This window comes from Pristiophorus japonicus, chromosome 4 (genome assembly GCF_044704955.1).
Source record: "Pristiophorus japonicus isolate sPriJap1 chromosome 4, sPriJap1.hap1, whole genome shotgun sequence".
NCBI lineage: Eukaryota > Metazoa > Chordata > Chondrichthyes > Pristiophoridae > Pristiophorus > Pristiophorus japonicus.
Window position 1 is genome coordinate 36,760,933 of NC_091980.1, and position 18,866 is coordinate 36,779,798.

Consider the following 18,866-nt stretch of genomic DNA (forward strand, 5'->3'; position numbering starts at 1 on the left):
ATTAAGAACCATTGTTAAAAGCTCGATTGACAGAAAATTCTGTTTGAGTAGATATTGATATATTAGTTTCCCCCTTTTACAGATTTCCTGTGTCACAAGTCATTGCTCAGATGGAAAGTGAGAGATTCAGCCTTATCTCAGACACTTGCCAATACCACATTGCAGCATAGCCATGTAAACACGCTGTCTGATTCTCCAACCCACATCCTTTGTAAGCAGGTATTGCTATCATCACCAATTTACTGAGCAGAGGTTGAAGCATATCAGTTGAACTGTATCATTTCGAGCATAAGAATGAAGCATAAGGCCCGGTCAACTGATGGATAAGTTGCTGCTGTTGGAACCATATTATATGTACAACCACTTTGAGAATTGATTATGCAGTGGGTTGGCATCGCAGTACACAAGATTGAATTTTTTTCATTGTTGCTGATATTAATTGGACAGTAGAGGTAAGTGAAGGGGATAAGGGAATGGAGTCCCTACAATGTGTAAAGCAATCCTTTCTAAACCAATATGTAACAAACCCAACAAGGGAGGATTTGCTATTGGATCTAATAATAGGGAATGAACCAGAGCAGATAAGAGAAGTAAAAGTAGCAGAACATCGAGGCAATAGTGATCATAATATAATACGCTTCAAGATGATAATTGAGAAGGACATAATGAATATGAAAACTAGGATAATAGATTGGAGAAGAGCTGATTTTGAAGGGCTGAGAATAGAACTTGAAAGATGAAAATGGGCAACAATATTGGCATAAAATGATGTAGAACAGTATGCGAAACATTTAAAACAGTGTTCAACAGAGTGCAGGAACAACATATTCTTCCAAAAAGGAAAGAACAAACTAAACACTAATGAGACTCCATGGGTGAATAAAGCCATAAGGTAACAATTGAGGATAAGCTAAGAGGCATGCATTAAGTACATAGACAGCAGGGGAGTGTATGATAAGAGAAGTCAAAAGAACAATTCGGAAGTCAAAAAGGAACTATGAAACTTAAATTATCAAGGAACATAAAACAAAATAGTAATATATTTTACAGGCACATCAATAAAAAAGGATGGGAATGGGGCCATTAAGGGATAGACAGGATAATACCACAGATAATGATAGAGAGATGGCAGAAATATTAAATAATTATTTTGCTTCAGTATTTACCAGGGAGATGGAACATGTGGACATGACATTGGAGGATGAGATTAATAATGAGATAAGTACATTTAAAATAAAAAAAGAGGATATATTAAATAAACTAATCAAACTCAAAGATGGTAAAACCCCTGGTCGGGATGGATTGGATCCACGCATTTTAAAAGAATCTAGGGAAGAGGCAGCAGAGGCCTTTCTACACATATTTAATAATTCATTAGAAAAATGTTAGTGCTAGAGGACTGGCGGATAGCTAATATAATACCTAAGTAGCTAATATAATACCTATATTTAAGAAGGGAATTATAGACCAGTCAGGAGAAAATAGAAGAACATCTGGACACTAAAATATAATAATGAAAAGTCAGCATGGATTTCAAAAGAGAAAGTCTTGCTTGACCAACCTCAGTGAATTTATTGAAGAGGTAACAGCGAGAGTAGACAAAAATAATGCAGTAGATGTAATTTATCTAGATTTTCAAAAGGCCTTCATTAAGGTACCCCATAAATGGATTGATGAACAAGTCAGCGAACGTGGAGTTGGAACAAGTAGCAGAATGGATAGCTAGCTCTGACAGAAAGCAGAGAGTACAGGTAAAAGATCACTGTTCACAGTGGCAGGGGGTGGGTAGTGGTGTTACCACTGTTGTTCACAATTTATAATAATGATTTAAACTTTGGAATCAAAAACACTATTTCTAAATTTGTGGATTACATCAAATTGGGGGAAGGGGGGATAGTCAATACTGAGGAAGACAGCAACAAATTACAGGAGGACATTAATAAACTTGCAGAATGGGCATATAATTGGCAAATTAAGTTCAACGCAGATAAATGTGATGTATTACATTTTGGTAGGAAGAATAGTGAGGTCACTTATTACTTGAAAGGTGACAGTCTAAGTGGGGTAGAGGAAAAAAGGGATCTCGGAGCACAAATACACAATTGCTAAAAGTTGCGACACAGGTTAGCCAGGACATAAAAAAGCAAACCAAGCACTTGGGTTTATTTCTAGAGGTATAGAATTAAAAAGTAGGGAGGTTATGCTAAACCTGTATCGAACCTTAGTTAGACCACATTTAGAGTACTGCGTACAGTTCGGGTCGCCATATTATAAAAAGGATATCGAAGCACTTGAGAGGGTGCAGAGAAGATTTACATGGATGATACCAGAAATGCGAGGATATACATATCAGGAAAGGATGAACAGGCTCGATCTCTTTTCTCTTGAAACAAAGAAGGCTGAAGGGTGACCTAATAGAGGATTTCAAAATTCTCATCCTTATTTTCAAATCCCTCCTTGGCCTCGCCCCTCCCTATCTCTGTAATCTCCTCCAGCCCCACAACCTCCCGAAAAGTCTGCGCTCCTTTAATTCTGCCCTCTTGAGCATCACTGATTACAATCACTCAACCATTGGTGGCCGTGCCTTCTGTTGCCTAGGCCCCAGGTTCTGGAACTCCTTGCCTAAACCTCTCCACCTCTTATTCCTCCTTCAAGACGCTCCTTAAAAAATAGCTCTTTTGACCAAGCTTTTGGTTATCTGCACTAATTTCTACTTCTGTGGCTTGGTGTCAATATTTTTTATCTCATAATACTCCTGTGAAGGGCCTTGAGACATTTCACTACATTAAAGGCGCTATATAAATACAAGTTGTTGCTGTCTTTAATATTATGAAAGGTTTTGATAGAGTGAATACAGAGAGAATGTTTCCACTTGTGGGGAAGAGCATAACAAGAGGATATCAATATAAGATAGTCACCAAGAAATCCAATAGGGAATTCAGAAGAAACTTCTTTAACCAAAGAATGGTGAGAATGTGGAACTTGCTACCACAGAGAGTGGTTGAAGCGAATAGCATGGATGCATTTAAGGGGAGGCTCGACAAGCATATGAGGGAGAAGGGAATGGAGGGTTATACGGATAGATTTAGATGAGGAAAGATGGGAGAAGGCTCGAATGGAGCATAAACGCCAGCATGGTCTGGTTGGGCCGAATGGCCTGTTTCTGTGCTGTATATTCAGAGACGTGGTCCATATACAGATAATACCTCAAATCGCTAGAGAAATACTACCAACGATGTCTCTGCAAGATCCTGCAAATCCCCTGGAAGGACAGACGCACCAACATAAGCATCCTCGAACAAGCCAACATCCCCAGCATCGAAGCACTGACCACACTCGACCAGCTCAGTTGGGCGGGCCACATTGTTCACATGCCTAACACAAGACTCCCAAAGCAAGCGCTCTACTCGGAACTCCTACACGGCAAGCGAGCCCCAGGTGAGCAAAGGAAAAGTTTCAAGGACACCCTCAAAGCCTCCTTGATTATGTGCAACATCCCCGACACCTGGCCAAAGGCCGCCCTAAGTGTAGGAAGAGCATCCTGGAGGATGCTGAGCACGAACAGTCTCGTCGCCGAGAGCATGCAGAAAGCAACTGCAGGCAGTGGAAGGAGCGTGCAGCAAGCCAGTCCCACCCACCCTTTCCTTCAACAATTGTCTGTCGCACCTGTGACAGAGACTGTAATTCACGTATTGGACTGTTCAGTCACCTAAGAACTCACTTTTAGAGTGGAAGCAAGTTTTCCTCGATTTCGATGGACTGCCTGTGATGATGATCCTATGAAATCCGATGTTGTGGTGTTGAAATGCTCATTCAATGGTAGATAGGCTGGTTTTGCTGTCATTAAGAATGGTTTCTTTGGGGTCAAGTTTCGGCCTGAGTTGCTCCTATTTTTTTGGAGCAACTAGTTTAGAATGGAGTATCTCAGAAATTGCAATTCTCGGCATTTAGTTTGCTCCAGTTCTAGTCAGTTGGAACAGTTTCATTTTAGAACAGATTTTTTTTTTCAAAAGGGGGCGTTTCCGGCCACTTGCGCCTGTTTTGTAAGTTTAGGCAGTAAAACCTTACTCCAATGTAACTTAGAATGGAGTAAGTGCAGATTTTTGTACGCTTAGAAAAACCTTGCCTACACTTAGAGAATCAGGCGTAGGTGATGTGGGGTGGGGGAGGAAGGGAAGTAATTAAATTTTACAAGCATTCAACAGTCTCACTGATGCAAATAAAGAGCCATCCTGAATAAAAAATTATAAATAAAGCAAATAAAAAATATAGAATTTTCCTACCTGTGTGAAGCAGCAGCAGCAGCCTTCGAGCTGCGGAGCTTCAGGTCTTTCAAGCAGGAGACAGGGGCGGCATCAGTGGCTCGACAGCAGCCGAAGATGCAACAAGCAGTATTCGAGCTGCGGAGCTTGAGACCATTCGGCCAGGAGAAAGGGGAGGGACACGGTTGGGGCCACACACACAGGCAACGCAGCAGCCTCCACAGCTGTGAATTTATTTTTATAGGCTGCAGGCCATTCGGCCAGGAGACAGGGTAGGTGTACAAAGCACCGGGAGAGAGAGCCAGCCAGGCAGCCAGTTTAAAAGTTAAATTTGTAATTCAAGTATGGGTGCTGCATTATCAACACCACGGATTATGCAATGGTTCGCCATTAATTCACTGCATAGGAGAGAATTGATTAGAGCTCACCGCACCAGGAACATCATAGCCCGTAGACTGATGGGCAGGAGACCTTACCCACGTCGGCAATATCGAGCCAGACGCTCGTATCTGGACATGAGCGAGGCTGATTGTGTCAAAAGGCTGCATTTCCGCAGAGGAGTTGTCAATGAGATCTGTGATATGCTGAGAGCAGATTTGCAGCCCAGAAGCAGAACACCAACTGCCTTGTCTGTTGAAGTGAAGGTAACAGCTGCACTTGCCTTCTATGCTTCGGGATCGTTTCAGTCTACAATTGGAGATGTGTGCACCATCTCTCAACTTGCAATACATGCCTGCGTTTACCAGGTCACGGCTGCATTGTATGCGCAGAGGAATGACTTCATCAAGTTCCCAATGACCGCACAAGCCACCCATGACAGGGCTGTGGGCTACTTCAGGATTGCTGGCTTCCCAAAGGTACAGGGCTGCATTGATTGTACCCACATCGCCTTGCGAGCACCTGTGGAGGATTCCAAGCAGTACAGGAATAGAAAAGGTTTCCACTCCATCAATGTGCAGCTCGTGTGTGACGACAAGCAGCGCATCATGTCAGTCGATGCGAGATACCCTGGCAGCACTCATGATGCGTTCATCCTACGCGACAGCGTTATATCTGACATGTTTGAGTAGGAGCCAGAAGGGCAGAGCTGGTTACTGGGAGACAAAGGGTACGGCCTGGCCACCTGGCTCATGACGCCCCTACGCGTGACACGGACGGAAGCTGACCGTCAATACAACATGGCGCACAATGCGACGCGCAGGATCATTGAGAGGACCGTTGGCATCTTGAAACAGTGTTTCCAATGCCTGGACCATTCTGGAGGCCACTTGCAATACTCTCCTCAGATTGTTGGTCACTTCACTGTTGTGTGCTGCATGCTGCATAACTTAGCCATCATGAGGCAGCAGGAGCTGGTAGTGGAACCAGAAGACCCACATGAGGGGTCAGTGCCTGATGATATCAATTTGGAAGACCAGGATGAGGAGGATGTCGACGATCAGGAAAGCATGCAAGTGCCTGATGCCGGAGCACGAGGTCGGAGGAGGGCCGTCCATCGTGCTCCTTTAACGATTACTCAAGCCCTGCGCCAGCAGCTCATCCGTGAACGCTTCAATTACTGATGCCTGAGGGCTCTGCGACCACTGTTGCGCATGGACATGTTTATTTTTTGCAGTTGTTCCTACGTTGTGTTACATAGAAACATAGAAACATAGAAAATAGGTGCAGGAGTAGGCCATTCGGCCCTTCTAGCCTGCACCGCCATTCAATGAGTTCATGGCTGAACATTCAACTTCAGTACCCCATTCCTGCTTTCTCGCCATACCCCTTGATCCCCCGAGTAGTAAGGACCTCATCTAACTCCTTTTTGAATATATTTAGTGAATTTGCCTCAACAACTTTCTGTGGTAGAGAATTCCACAGGTTCACCATTCTCTGGGTGAAGAAGTTCCTCCGCATCTGTTACTGGAACATGATTCAGTTTTAATGAAAAAATATTTTATTGAAAAGTTAACGTCACTGTAATAAAATATTTGTTGTATCAAACTTTACTTTTTAATATGACTTTTGAAGATCACTTAAAAACTTTAAGATCACTTATAAACTTGTAAAGTTACAAATGTTACAAAACAATTTCAATGTGAAAAATCTTACACTCTTAAGATCACTTAAACTTCAGGATAATTTTTTAGGTGCAAAATTAAATAAGATACAAAATGTGAGAGCATTTACACTATAAGATCACTTGAAAACCCTAAGATCACTGAAAAGTTGTAAAGTTACAAAACTTACAAAACAATTTCAATTTGAAAAACGTTACTACAGTTACATCAAGAACAAGAACAAAAGCAGCAAAGAAAGGCTGCAACCATCTCTCATCCACATCTCAGTGAATGTTCACTTCCTCTTTGGGGTGTCATTTGAGTGGCTGGACTGTGTGCCCTTATTATTGTAGCAGCTACCTCACCCAGGCCCTCCCTGACAGCCTGTGTTGTCGATTGCACTCTCTCGGACATTCCCCCCCTAAGTTCCCGTGTCATTACTGCTATTTCTCCCGTCAGGACTGTCAACTCTTCACCCACTGCACTGACGCCACCGATGAGTGGTCGGGTAAGCTCATTGGTCTCCATACCCAATGCCACAACCTGAGCCGCATCTGTTGCACGCTGCATCTCAGGAGAGCGTGTCTCCAATCTCCTTCTCCTCTGCCTGGGTCTGCCTGGCGGCACCACTACACTGGGAGGCGCGGGCAGGGACAGTGGGATGCTCGGTGTTCCCAACAGCAGCACTAGAGTGGGAGGCATGGGCTGGGATGGTGTGGCCCTGGGTCTTGCATCCGGCAGCACTCGAGTGCGAACCATGGGCTGGGATGGCGGGTTACTGGGTGTAAACTGCTCCATGATATCACCAGCACCACTGGGACCCGCAACGTCGGAATCAAAACCATGAAAGGTGGAACCAGAACCTCTGCGAGTGGGAGGCGCAGGCTGGGACGGTGGGGCACTGGCATTAAACTGCTGCATTACACCAGCAGCACCACTGGGACCCGCAATATCGGAATCAAAACCATCGAAGGTAGAACCAGAACCTATGCAAGGGGTTGAAATTCTGATGCCCCTTAATGTGGGCTCATAAACATTAATTTGGAAGGTCACCCCTATAGACATTTCAGTCATCGCCGCCTGCAGCCAGTCTGGATCGTCCGCATCTGGTTCTACTGGTTCTTGTTCTGGATCTTCAGGATCGGCATCATCATCTTCTGCAAAATATATCAGAACAGTCAAATGTTTAACAGCAAAGGAGGGGGCAAGATGGGTGGCATGAGTACTCTCACACATAGCAGGTCAGGCAGCAGGTTGATTTGAAGGGCCACGATGCATTTTCAGGACTTACCCTCTTCCTCGCATGCGGGCCCAGCTTGTGCTGTACTGATTGCTTTTCTCCATCTACGACTCATCATAGCAGCTACCCTTTGTTCCAAGGGTGTCAGTAGATGCAGATTGGGCGTGCCTCCTCCTGTCCGAGTTGCTTCCCTTTTGTTGTGGGCCAATTTCTTCTGCAAAGAGTAAAATATAACTTTTTACAGAGTGCGTCTTTCTGTAGGGTGGGACATACAGATAGTCACATTACAATTGCGATTACATTAAAAAATGAAAATATTATTAACACTAACTACTTGACTAAGGTCGTGCCATTTTTTTTTACACTGGCTTCCAGATCTCATGGTATGCACCACTGCGCAGTAATCTTCTGCAACTTGGTTCCAGCGTTTCTTCATTTCTTTAGGTGACACTTTATGCGACCTCTGATGCTGATATCCAGCTCCTGCCATCTCTGCTCAATGACATTGACTAATATCTCCACTTCCTCATGCAAGAAATTCTTTGTTCTTGGTGGACATTGTTCCATTGCTGTATTGAATTGACACTCTTATTTTTCAAAACACACAGTCCTTATTTTGCATTCACCTATGCAGCACCTGTTCTGGAAGTTTAGCAGTGAAAAGCAGCACTCACTGATTTCAGCAGGTGATTTCTTCAACAAAAAAATCACCAAGATTCAATCCCAAGCCTTTCCACAGCTCCACAAAACCAATCAGCACTTTTCCTCCTGTATCTTTAAAAATGGCCGAGTGCCAATGTTTGTAACCTATTGCGTGTGCATGCGCGCTCCAACGCGCACGCGCAGGGCTGCCGGCACGACGTCCTCGGATGAGAGTTAGCCCCGCCCCCCTGCACTTTCAAAATCGGCGTGACGCTGTGGCTCCGCCCCCCGCTGATCTCTGCCGAGCTCCGAGGAACCTGCTGGGAGGCCGTGAATGCCTCCATGAGTTTTTGATGCGCTTTTGGGTGCGAAAAACGGGCGTGGATATCGGGGCTGCGCCGTTCTTGGCGTGCCCCAAAACTTGAGGCCTCTGTGGGCAAGTATTGTTCAGTTAGTTAGATACTGGACTTTCACTTCCAGAACTAGAGTTAAAATTCCAAGCTGATTGGATGAAAGTCTGCTGTGAAGACTCACTATCAGGCTCCTTTTAATTGCGAATTAAATTATACAGCGTTAATCCACAGCTTGAGGTCACAGTGCCAAATTGCTCCTAATTGGCATTCATGTGTAGATGGGCTACTGGTGTAAGAAATAGAAAATAATCACATTGATGAAGGAGGAGGGTGTAACCTTTTGAGGTTAGAATAGATCAAAAGAAGCTTTACTCTGCATCTAACCTGGCATGCTTGATGTTGACATTGAATGTTCAAAATTGATTATTTTCTGGCACTAACTCACACACTGTGAGGAGTACGAAGAAAAGTTTGGAGCCAAAACAACCTAGATTTAACCTTTCTGTAGAAAGAAGGATCAGATGTAGAGGCTGTTGCTTTTTTTCCCTAAATGTTGCCAGTGCTTGTTGATCAAAGAAATGTATGTCTTTCATTCTTTTCTGTGTTTTTTTAAATTTTGGTTTAATTACGTCTTGCTTTCTTGTGTGTGAAATGGAAAGTGCGTTCAAGCATGTTCGTATTTGTAAGAAATTGATGGCAGCAAATGCCACCATTGCTTATGTTGCACGCCTTAGTTATTGTGAATATTGAATAAATAATTTAATTTTAAAGCAGTTCAGCCGTGATTTTTGATACGCTTTAATGCTTCATATTGTCCCTGGAATCAAAAGCTGAATTTTGAGCAGGACCTGTAAGGTCTTGTAACAAAGCTATTTGCCTGTGTGTCCATGTTCTTAGCTCATCACCGGACTAAACAATGTTTTCCCGTATACTCTGGGTGATTCTACGAATATCTTTTCTCCATAACCCCACAGGACTGAAAACAGCCCAAGAGAAGTAGAGGGAAAATGTTCAAATATTTGCCAAAGGGTAGAGAGTTACAACAGTTCACTCTGGTTGTCTATCACTCCTGGGCTCACTGACCTATATTGCCTCTCAGTGCACTAATGTCTCAAATTTAAAATTCCTATTCATGTGTTCACATCAATCCAGGGCCTCGACCCTTCCTATATGTTTAGCCTCCACCAGCCCTACAATCCTCAAAGTATGCTGCATTCTTCCAATTCTGGTCTCTTGTGCATCCACAAATTCCTTTGCCCCACCACGGAAGAAGACACAAAAAATCTCTCGGAGATAGTGGAGAACCAAGGGTCAAGCGAGAATGAGGAACCAAAAGAAATCAGTATTAATAAAAAAAAATTATACTGGAGAAATTAATGTGACTGAAAGCCAATAAATCCTCTGGACCTGATGGCCTTCATCCTAGGGTTTTGAAAGAGGTGGCTAGAGAGATAGTCGATGTATTGGTTGTCACCTTCCAAAATTCCATAGATTCTAGAACGGTTCTGCAGATGTAACCCAGCTATTTAACACAGGAGGGAGAGAGAAAATGGGGAACTACAGACCAGTTAGCCCGACATCAGTCGTAGGGAAAATGCTAGAATCTATTATTGAGGATGTTGTAACAGGGCACTTCAAAAATAATAATAGAATTGGGCAGAGTCAACATGGATTTACAAAAGAGAAATTATGCTTAACAAATCTGTTCAGGTTTTTTGAGGTTGTAATTAATAGAATAGTTGAGGGGGAGCCAGTGGATGTGGTGTATTTGGATTTTCAGAAGGCATTCGATAAGGTGCCACATAAGAGGTTATTAAATAAAATTAAGGCTCTTGGGATTGGAGGTAATATACCAGCATGGATTGAGGATTAGTCAATGGACAGAAAACATAGAGTAGGAATAAACGGGTCATTTTCGGGTCGGCAGGCTGTAACTAGTGGGGTGCGGCAAGGATTGGTACTTGGGGCCCCAGCTATTCACAATCGATATCAATGATTTGGATGAGGGGATCAAATGTAATATATTTAAGTTTGCTGATGATGCAAAGCTAGGTAGGAATGTAAGCTGTGAGGAAGATGCAGAGAGGCTTCAAGGGGATATATATATACAGGCTAAGTGAGTGGGTAGGATCATAGCAAATGGAATATAATGTGGAGTAGTGTGAAGTTATCCACCTTGGTAGGAAAAATAGAAAAGCAGAGTATTTTTTAAATGGTGAGAGATTGGAAAATGTTGGTGTTCCTTGCACACGAGTCACTGAAAGTTAACATGCAGAGAGAGCAAGCAATTAAGAAAGCAAATGGTATGTTGGCCTTTATTACAAGAGTATATGAGCATAAGAGTAAAAACGACTTACGGCAATTATGTAGGGCCCTGGTGAGACTGCACCTGGAGTATTGTGTACAGTTTTGGTCTCCTTACCGAAGGAAGGATATACTTGCCAAAGAAGGAGTGCAACGAAGGTTCACCAGACTGATTCCTGGGATGGGAGGGTATTGTCCTATGAGGAGAGATTGAGTAGACTCGGCCTATATTCTCAAGAATTTAGAAGAATGAGAGGTTGAAACATACAAAATTCTTACAGGGTTTGACAGTGTAGATGCAAGGAGGATGTTTCCTCTGGCTGGGGAGTCTAGAACCAGGTGTCACAATCTCAGAATAAGGGGTCGGCCATTTAGGACTGAGATGGGGAGAAACTTCTTCACTCAGAGGTTAGTGAATCTTTGGAATTCTCTACCCCAGAGAACATAAGAACATAAGAATTAGGAACAGGAGTAGGCCATCTAGCCCCTCGACCCTGCTCCGCTACTCAACAAGATCATGGCTGATCTGGCCGTGAACTCAGCTCCACTTACCCGCCCGCTCCCCATAACTCTTAATTCCCTTATTGTTAAAAATCTATCTATCTGTGATTTGAATACATTCAATGAGCTAGCCTCAACTGCTTCCCTGGGCAGAGAATTCCACAGATTCACAACCCTCTGGGAGAAGAAATTCCTTCTCAACTCGGTTTTAAATTGGCTCCGCTGTATTTTGAGGCTGTGCCCCCTAGTTCTAGTCTCCCCGATCAGTGGAAACAACCTCTCTGCCTCTATCTTTTCTATCCCTTTCATTCTTTTAAATGTTTCTATAAGATCACCCCTCATCCTTCTGAACTCCAACGAGTAAAGACCCAATCTACTCAATCTATCATCATAAGGTAACCCCCTCATCTCCGGAATCAGCCTAGTGAATCGTCTCTGTACCCCCTCCAAAGCTAGTATATCCTTCCTTAAGTAAGGTGACCAAAACTGCACGCAGTACTCCAGGTGCGGCCTCACCAATACCCTGTACAGTTGCAGCAGGACCTCCCTGCTTTTGTACTCCATCCCTCTCGCAATGAAGGCCAATATTCTATTCGCCTTCCTGATTACCTGTTGCAAACTAACTTTTTGGGATTCATGGCTTCGGAGTCACTTTGACCCCTCCCCCTGCGTTTGTCGTCAAGATACAGAAGAAGCTGGTGGACTTCTTCTGGAACAACAGGAAGCACTGGGTCTCTGCCGCGGTCTTGAGTCTCCCGCTTAAGGAAGGCGGTCAGTCGTTGGTGTGCGTCAGCACCCAGCTCGCGACTTTCCATCTTCAGACCCTGTAGAGATACCTTTACGTCGAGCCCCCTCCTAGGTGGTGTGCTCTGGCGACGTATTTCTTCCGCCAGCAGCGCGACCTCAATTACGACACGCAGCTCCTGTTTGTGAACTTGGGGGGTGTCAGGACCGCCCTCCAGGAGCTGCCTGTCTTTTACAAGGAACTCATCAGGGTCTGGAACAAAGTCTCCACCAAGCGCAGCTCTCCGCCGGCTGGAGTGGCGGCTGTCCTGTAGGAGCCGCTGCTCGGGAATCCGTATCTCCACGACCGACGTTTTATGTGGCGGTCGGAAGAGAGGGCTGTGGCTGGTGAGGTGACCAGGGTCAGGGACCTGCTCGATGGCGGAGGAGCGGGCTGGATGGCGCCAGGCACGCTGGCGCGGCGCCTAAATTTAGCCAACGTCTGCCGCGCGGCCGAAGCCATCGAGTCGCTAAAAACAGCTTTGGGCCCTGACTCTGTTAGGTGCATCGAGGAGGCTCAAGCATGTGGGGAGATCCCGTCCGAACTGACCCCCGTCCGGACGGAATTCCTCATCGGCGCCAAACCCCGGAACCTCCCTCGGGAGCCAACGCCTCACAACTTGAGCCGCCTCGAGGAAATCCCCTCCGTGCGTTTCAGTTCCGCGCGGAGGGGTTTCCTGTACGGGCTGCTCCTGCACACTCTCAACTTTTCCATCCTCGCCGGCCGTCCGGACACGCCATGGCGTACCATCTTGCCGTCCGGAGGAGGCGGGGGTCCCCGATGGAGGGCACTCTATGCGGGAGTCCTCCCACTATTCATCGGGGACTTGGCCTGGAGGGTGGTGCACGGAGCAGTGCCGTGCAACAAATTTTTAAGCCGGTTCACGGACTCCCAGGCCGCCTGCAATTTCTGTGGTCTGGAAGAGTCCGTGTTCCATGTTTTTATGGAATGCACGAGGTTGCAGCCCCTGTTTTATTATTTAAAGGGGCTGCTCCTGAAATTCTGGCTGCACTTCAGTCCCACTCTCCTGATCTTTGGGCACCCTGTGCGGAGGGGAGCGGGTAGGTCTGAGGGCCTCCTCGTAGGACTGCTCCTGGGCACGGCCAAGGATTCCATCAGCCGGTCCAGGCAGCGGGCGGTCGAGGGGGTCGTTCAACCTGACTGCCTGCCTCTCTTCCGCGCATACATCCGCGCCAGGGTGTCCTTGGAGATGGAGCACGCGGTGTCCACCGGTACGCTCGCGGCCTTCCGCGAGAGGTGGGCACCGGAGGGACTGGAGTGCATCGTCACGCCCGGCAACCAAATTTTAATTTGATTTTATGTTTTAAAGTTTAATTTGTTTTAATTGCCAGTGCTTTTAGTGTCCCCCTCCCCTTTTATAGGGGGCACTGGAAAAAATTTGATTTTAGTGCCCAAAAAAAAAAAAACCACAAAAAAGAAAAAAAAGGGCCTTGTAAATGTCTGGTGTGTCATCCAGGTCGGGTGGCATGGTTTAATGTTTTATGTTTTTCAGATAAACTCCAAAAAGAGTTTCATGGCTTTGGAGTCTGTCTTTGAGTATATTCAAGGCAGAGATCGATAGATTTTTTGATATTAAGGGAATCAAGGGATATGGACTAGTGCAGCAAAGTGTTGAGGTAGAAGATCAGCCATAATCTTATTGAATGGCGGAGCAGGCTCGAGGGGCCGAATGGGCTACTCCTGCTCCTAATTCTTATGTTCTTATGCTCTTATTGGCAGCCGTGCCATCAGCTTTCTAGTACCCAAGCTTTGGAATTCTCTCCCTAAACATCTCCGCCTCTCCGCCTCCTCTGTCTCCTCGAAGACATCCCTTAAAACCTACCTCCTTGACCAAACTTTTGATCACCTGTCCTAACTCCTCAAATTTGGCTTGCTGACATGTTTTTTTATCTGATAACGCTTCTGTGAAATGCCTTGGGTGTTTTACTAAGTTAAATATGCTGTAGGGGGTCCTTGTACATGAAACACAAAAAGTTAGTATGCAGGTACAGCAAGTAATCAGGAAGGCAAATGGAATGTTGGCCTTTATTGCAAGGGGGATGGAGTATAAAAGCAGAGAAGTCCTGCTACAACTGTACAGGGTATTGGCGAGGCCACACCTGGAGTACTGCATACAGTTTTGGTCTCCGTATTTAAGGAAGGATATACTTGCATTGGAAGCTGTTCAGAGAAAGTTCACTAGGTTGATTCCAGAGATGAAGGGGTTGACTTATGAGGATAGGTTGACTAGGTTGGCCCTATACATATTGTAGTTCAGAAGAATGAGAGGTGATCTTATTGAAATTTATAAGATAATGAGGGGGCTCAACAAGGTAGATGCAGAGAGGTTATTTCCACTCATAGGGGAAACTAAAACTTGGGGACATAATCTTAGAATAAGGGGTCACCCGTTTAAAACTGAGATGATAAATTTATTTTCTCAGAGGGTTGTAAATCTGTGGAATTCTCTGCCCCAGAGAGCTGTGGAGGCTGGGTCATTGAATATACTTAAGGCAGAGCTCGACAGATTTTTGAGTGATAAGGAAGTAAAGGGTGATGGGGAGCAGGCAGTGAAGTGAAGCTGAGTCCATGATCAGATCAGCCATGATCTTAGTGAATGGCAGAGCAGGCTCGAGGGGACAAATGCCTATTCCTGCTCCTATTTCTTATGTTAATGCAAGTTTTTGTTTGTTGAGACGGTCACATCTCTTCAACTAACAACTACCACTTTCATAGTTGTCTTTCGGTTTGAAGATTCCTGTTGATTGTGATGCCTGATTATACCTCCATGGTGAATGTATCTATCTTGGTTGAGAAGTTTCACATAGATGTGATATCATAGAATGATAGGAAGGCACAGAATAAAAGGAGGCCATTTGGCCATTGTGCCTGTGCCGGCTCTTTGAAAGAGCTACACACTGTCCCATTCCCTTGCCCTTTCTCAAGACCTTTTTAACTTTCAAATACTTATCTATTCCTTTTGAAAAGCTGTTATGAATTCTACTCCCACCAGTTTCCTTCAGGACATTCCACATCCCAACAACCCTTCCACCGGATAAAAGTTTGCTTCACCACTCTCTCTATGACCTTTTGTTTATGGCCTCTGATTACTGATGCACCAGCCCGTGGAAATATGTTTTCCCTATTTACATTATTGAAAGCATTCATCAATTTGAATACTTCTCCACTTAACCTTCTCGTTTCCAATGAAAAGAGTCCTTAGACGCTGTAGCTCCATGCACGTAACTAAAGCTGCTCATTCCTTTTTTATTAACTGCTGCATCCTCTCCATGGGCTTGACATCCTTCCCGAATGTAGGGCACCCAAAACTGGCCACAAAATTCTAACTGCGGCCAAAAGCCATAGTTTGTATAGGTTTAGCATTACCCTTTCAAATCATTGATGCGCCAGCAGGTCGTCTTACATCAACTTAAGGAGTTACAGTAGCTTGATTACCAGTCATCATCATTGGCAGCCCCTCAAAATCGAGGAAGACTTGCTTCCACTCTAAAAGTGCGTTCTCAGGTGACTGAACAGTCCAATATGGGAATTACAGTCCCTGTCACAGGTGGAACAGACAGTTGTTGAAGGAAAGGTTTGCCTTTCGCTACCTGCGCTTGTTTTCTGCATGCTCTCAGTGTCGAGACTCGAGGTGCTCAGCGCCTTCCCAGATGTTCTTCCTCCACTTGGGGCAGTCTTTGACCAGGGACTCCCAGGTGTCGGTGGGGATGTTGCACTTAATCAAGGAGATTTTGAGGGTGTCCTTGAAATGTTTCCTCTGCCCAACTGGGGCTCGCTTGCCATGTAGGAGTTCCGAGTAGAGCGCTTGCTTTGGAAGTCTTGTGTCAGGCATGGGGACAATGTGGCCCGCCCAACGGACGGAGCTGGTTGAGTGTGATCAGTGCTTTGATGCTTGGGGATGTTGGCCTGATTACCAGTGTGCCCTGGCTGTCTGCAATAGCTGCTCCAACTTCCTCTGAAACTTGAAGGACAATGAATTGCACTCGCGCACCGGCACACTGCAACAGGTGTCCCACACGCTCGTGCAATCAGTGCTGCGGGGAACGTCGAGATGGTCGATTTGTGGTGCGAGTTAACATTACATCTGTCGATTTGCGCACCCTTCACCAGCCTTGGATACAAATCCTCCCTCCAGGTAGACAAGACTGCTTCAGTAGCTGCCGTGGTGTGTATTGAATGCTGAAGCATACTATCACTCGGGCTGAGCTGACACAGCATGGTTCCACCAACAGATTGCCTGCTTGCTAGGTCTCAGTGAGGGAAGTGCAGCTCTACTGGAGTGAACGTTGGCTGTTCCATGTCAGGGTTTCAGGCAGAATTGATGACGCTATTGCTGTAAATTCATGAAAGTTGTATCACAAGGCAATCCATTTATTAAAGAGTGCTGCATTTTTAAATATTCCTTTTACTCTTTCTCCCTGTTTTACTGGGTTGCCATACTTCCACATTTATCTTTGAATGTTGGGATTTGCTCCCGCCGAACTATATTCTCCACATATCCCTTCTCCCCTGAAGGTAACTATTTTCCTGGATACAGTTTCACCTACAGCCGACTTCCAATGCTTTGCCTTGGAGTCTAAATTTTGTGTGTGAACCTAGAGTTCAGACAGTGTTTGGTGGCGTGCTATTTGAACACGTAGGCCATCATGGTGGAGCCCAATATCATCTCCAGCCCCACACAGACAAGAGTAGGAACTCTGGCTGACAATGTTTTGGTGCCCTGCCTAGCACAGGGACGTTATGGCCAGTTGTATCCTCACCTGCTGTTCCTGCTGAGATCAGATAAATCGGACGAGGGATTGTACCCGAGGCCTTCATGTTCTGTATATGCTTTGGTACAACATCAAATTATAACATGGCAATAGGACTATTGGTCCAGCAAGTCCCTGCTGGTGTTTATCTTTCACATAAGCAGTCTTTTCCCATATTGTTTTATTCCACTTTCCTTTAACTGTCATGTATCTTACATTATTATATATAACTGTATCCTAACATGCTATACATGACTGTAATAAGATATGACCTGTAACCACCAGCATACCTTACCACCAGGGGTGCACTTGCAAGAGACAGGTATATAAGGACAGGTCTCAGGCAAGTACAGCATTCCAGAGCGGTGAAATAAAGGTGCAGGTCCAGAGTGACCTTGACTTCACTACATGCCTCGTATGAATCTGTACTGAGGGGACAGGACTTTACAGTGGCGACGAGCTACGGGATTACAGAATCCACAGAATGGCGAACAACGGATCAGATGAAAAGTACGATGCTGGAGACAATTGGAAGGATTTTATAGAAAGGCTCCAGCAAAGCTTTGTAACCAAAGACTGGTTAGGAGACGACAAAGCAGACAAGAGAAGAGCCCATCTCTTGACCAGCTGTGGCTCGAAAACATACGCTTTAATGAAGAATCTGCTGGCACCTGAGAAACCAGCAAGCAAGTCGATTGAAGAATTGAGCACACTGGTAAGAGACCACCTGAAGCCAGCGAGCAGCCTACACATGGCCAGACACAAGTTCAACAACTACAGACGCTGTGTGAGCCAGAGCATACCCGACTTCATGGTGGAACTTCGGAGGTTGGCTAGTTTATGTGAGTACTCCGATGAACTGAGGAGAGAAATGCTGAGAGACTTTTTCATTGAAGGAATAGGCCACGCAGGCATATTCCGAAAGCTCATAGAGACCAAGAACCTGACCTTAGAGGCAGCAGCACTGGTTGCACAGACATTATTGGTAGGGGAAGAAGAAACGAAGTTGATTTACAATGTTGGTACGACAACTAACGAAATATCGGAACAAGAAGTTCACAGCATTAAACAAGCTGCTACCCCCACACACAGACAAAACCGGGAGAACAGGCTCTCGACAGCAGACAGTCGAGCCAGAAGCCATCAAGGGCCACAGGAACGGCCGTTCATACCTCATCAACCCACAATGCGAGCAATCAACTACAAACTGAGAGAAGCTCAAGAGAGATCAGTCAGACGCAGCTCATTCTTTGCAAGCAGTCAGTGCTGGAGGTGTGGGGGTGGGCACTCGTCAAGGGAATGTCGATTTTAGCAGGCTGTTTGCAGAAATTGTGAATATACAGGGCATTTGGCCCGCATGTGCAAAAAAACGGCAGCTCGGCTGGTATACGAATCGGATGGGTCGGAAAGCGGACCAGAAGACGGTGGGGACAGTACCCGGGACACCGATGTACAGCGGGTCAACATGATCAATGGCCGCTGCTCCTACAATAGGACGCCTCCTATAATGATGAGGGTCCTACTCAATGGGATACCTGTCAACATGGAGCTGGATATGGGAGCGAGTCAATCTCTCATGGGCGCTCAACAATTTGAACAACTGTGGCCGCATAAAAGAGACAGACCAAAACTCATAAGGGTCGACACCAAACTAAGGACCGATACCAAAGAAATCGTACCAGTTCTCGGGAGCACCATGCTCTCTGTCACACACAAAGGGACAGTGAACCGACTTCCCCTGTGGATTGTCCCCGGAGACCCCCCAGCACTGCTGGGGAGAAGCCGGCTGGCAAAACTAAACTGGAAATGGGATGATGTCCATGCCATGTCATTAGAGGAATGGACCTCCTGCTGAACAGTTATAAAGCGAATTGAACATCTCTTTCAGCCAGGTGTGGGCACTTTCAAAGAGGCCAAAGTCAAAATCTACATCACACAGGATGCTAGACCGGTCCATCACAACGCC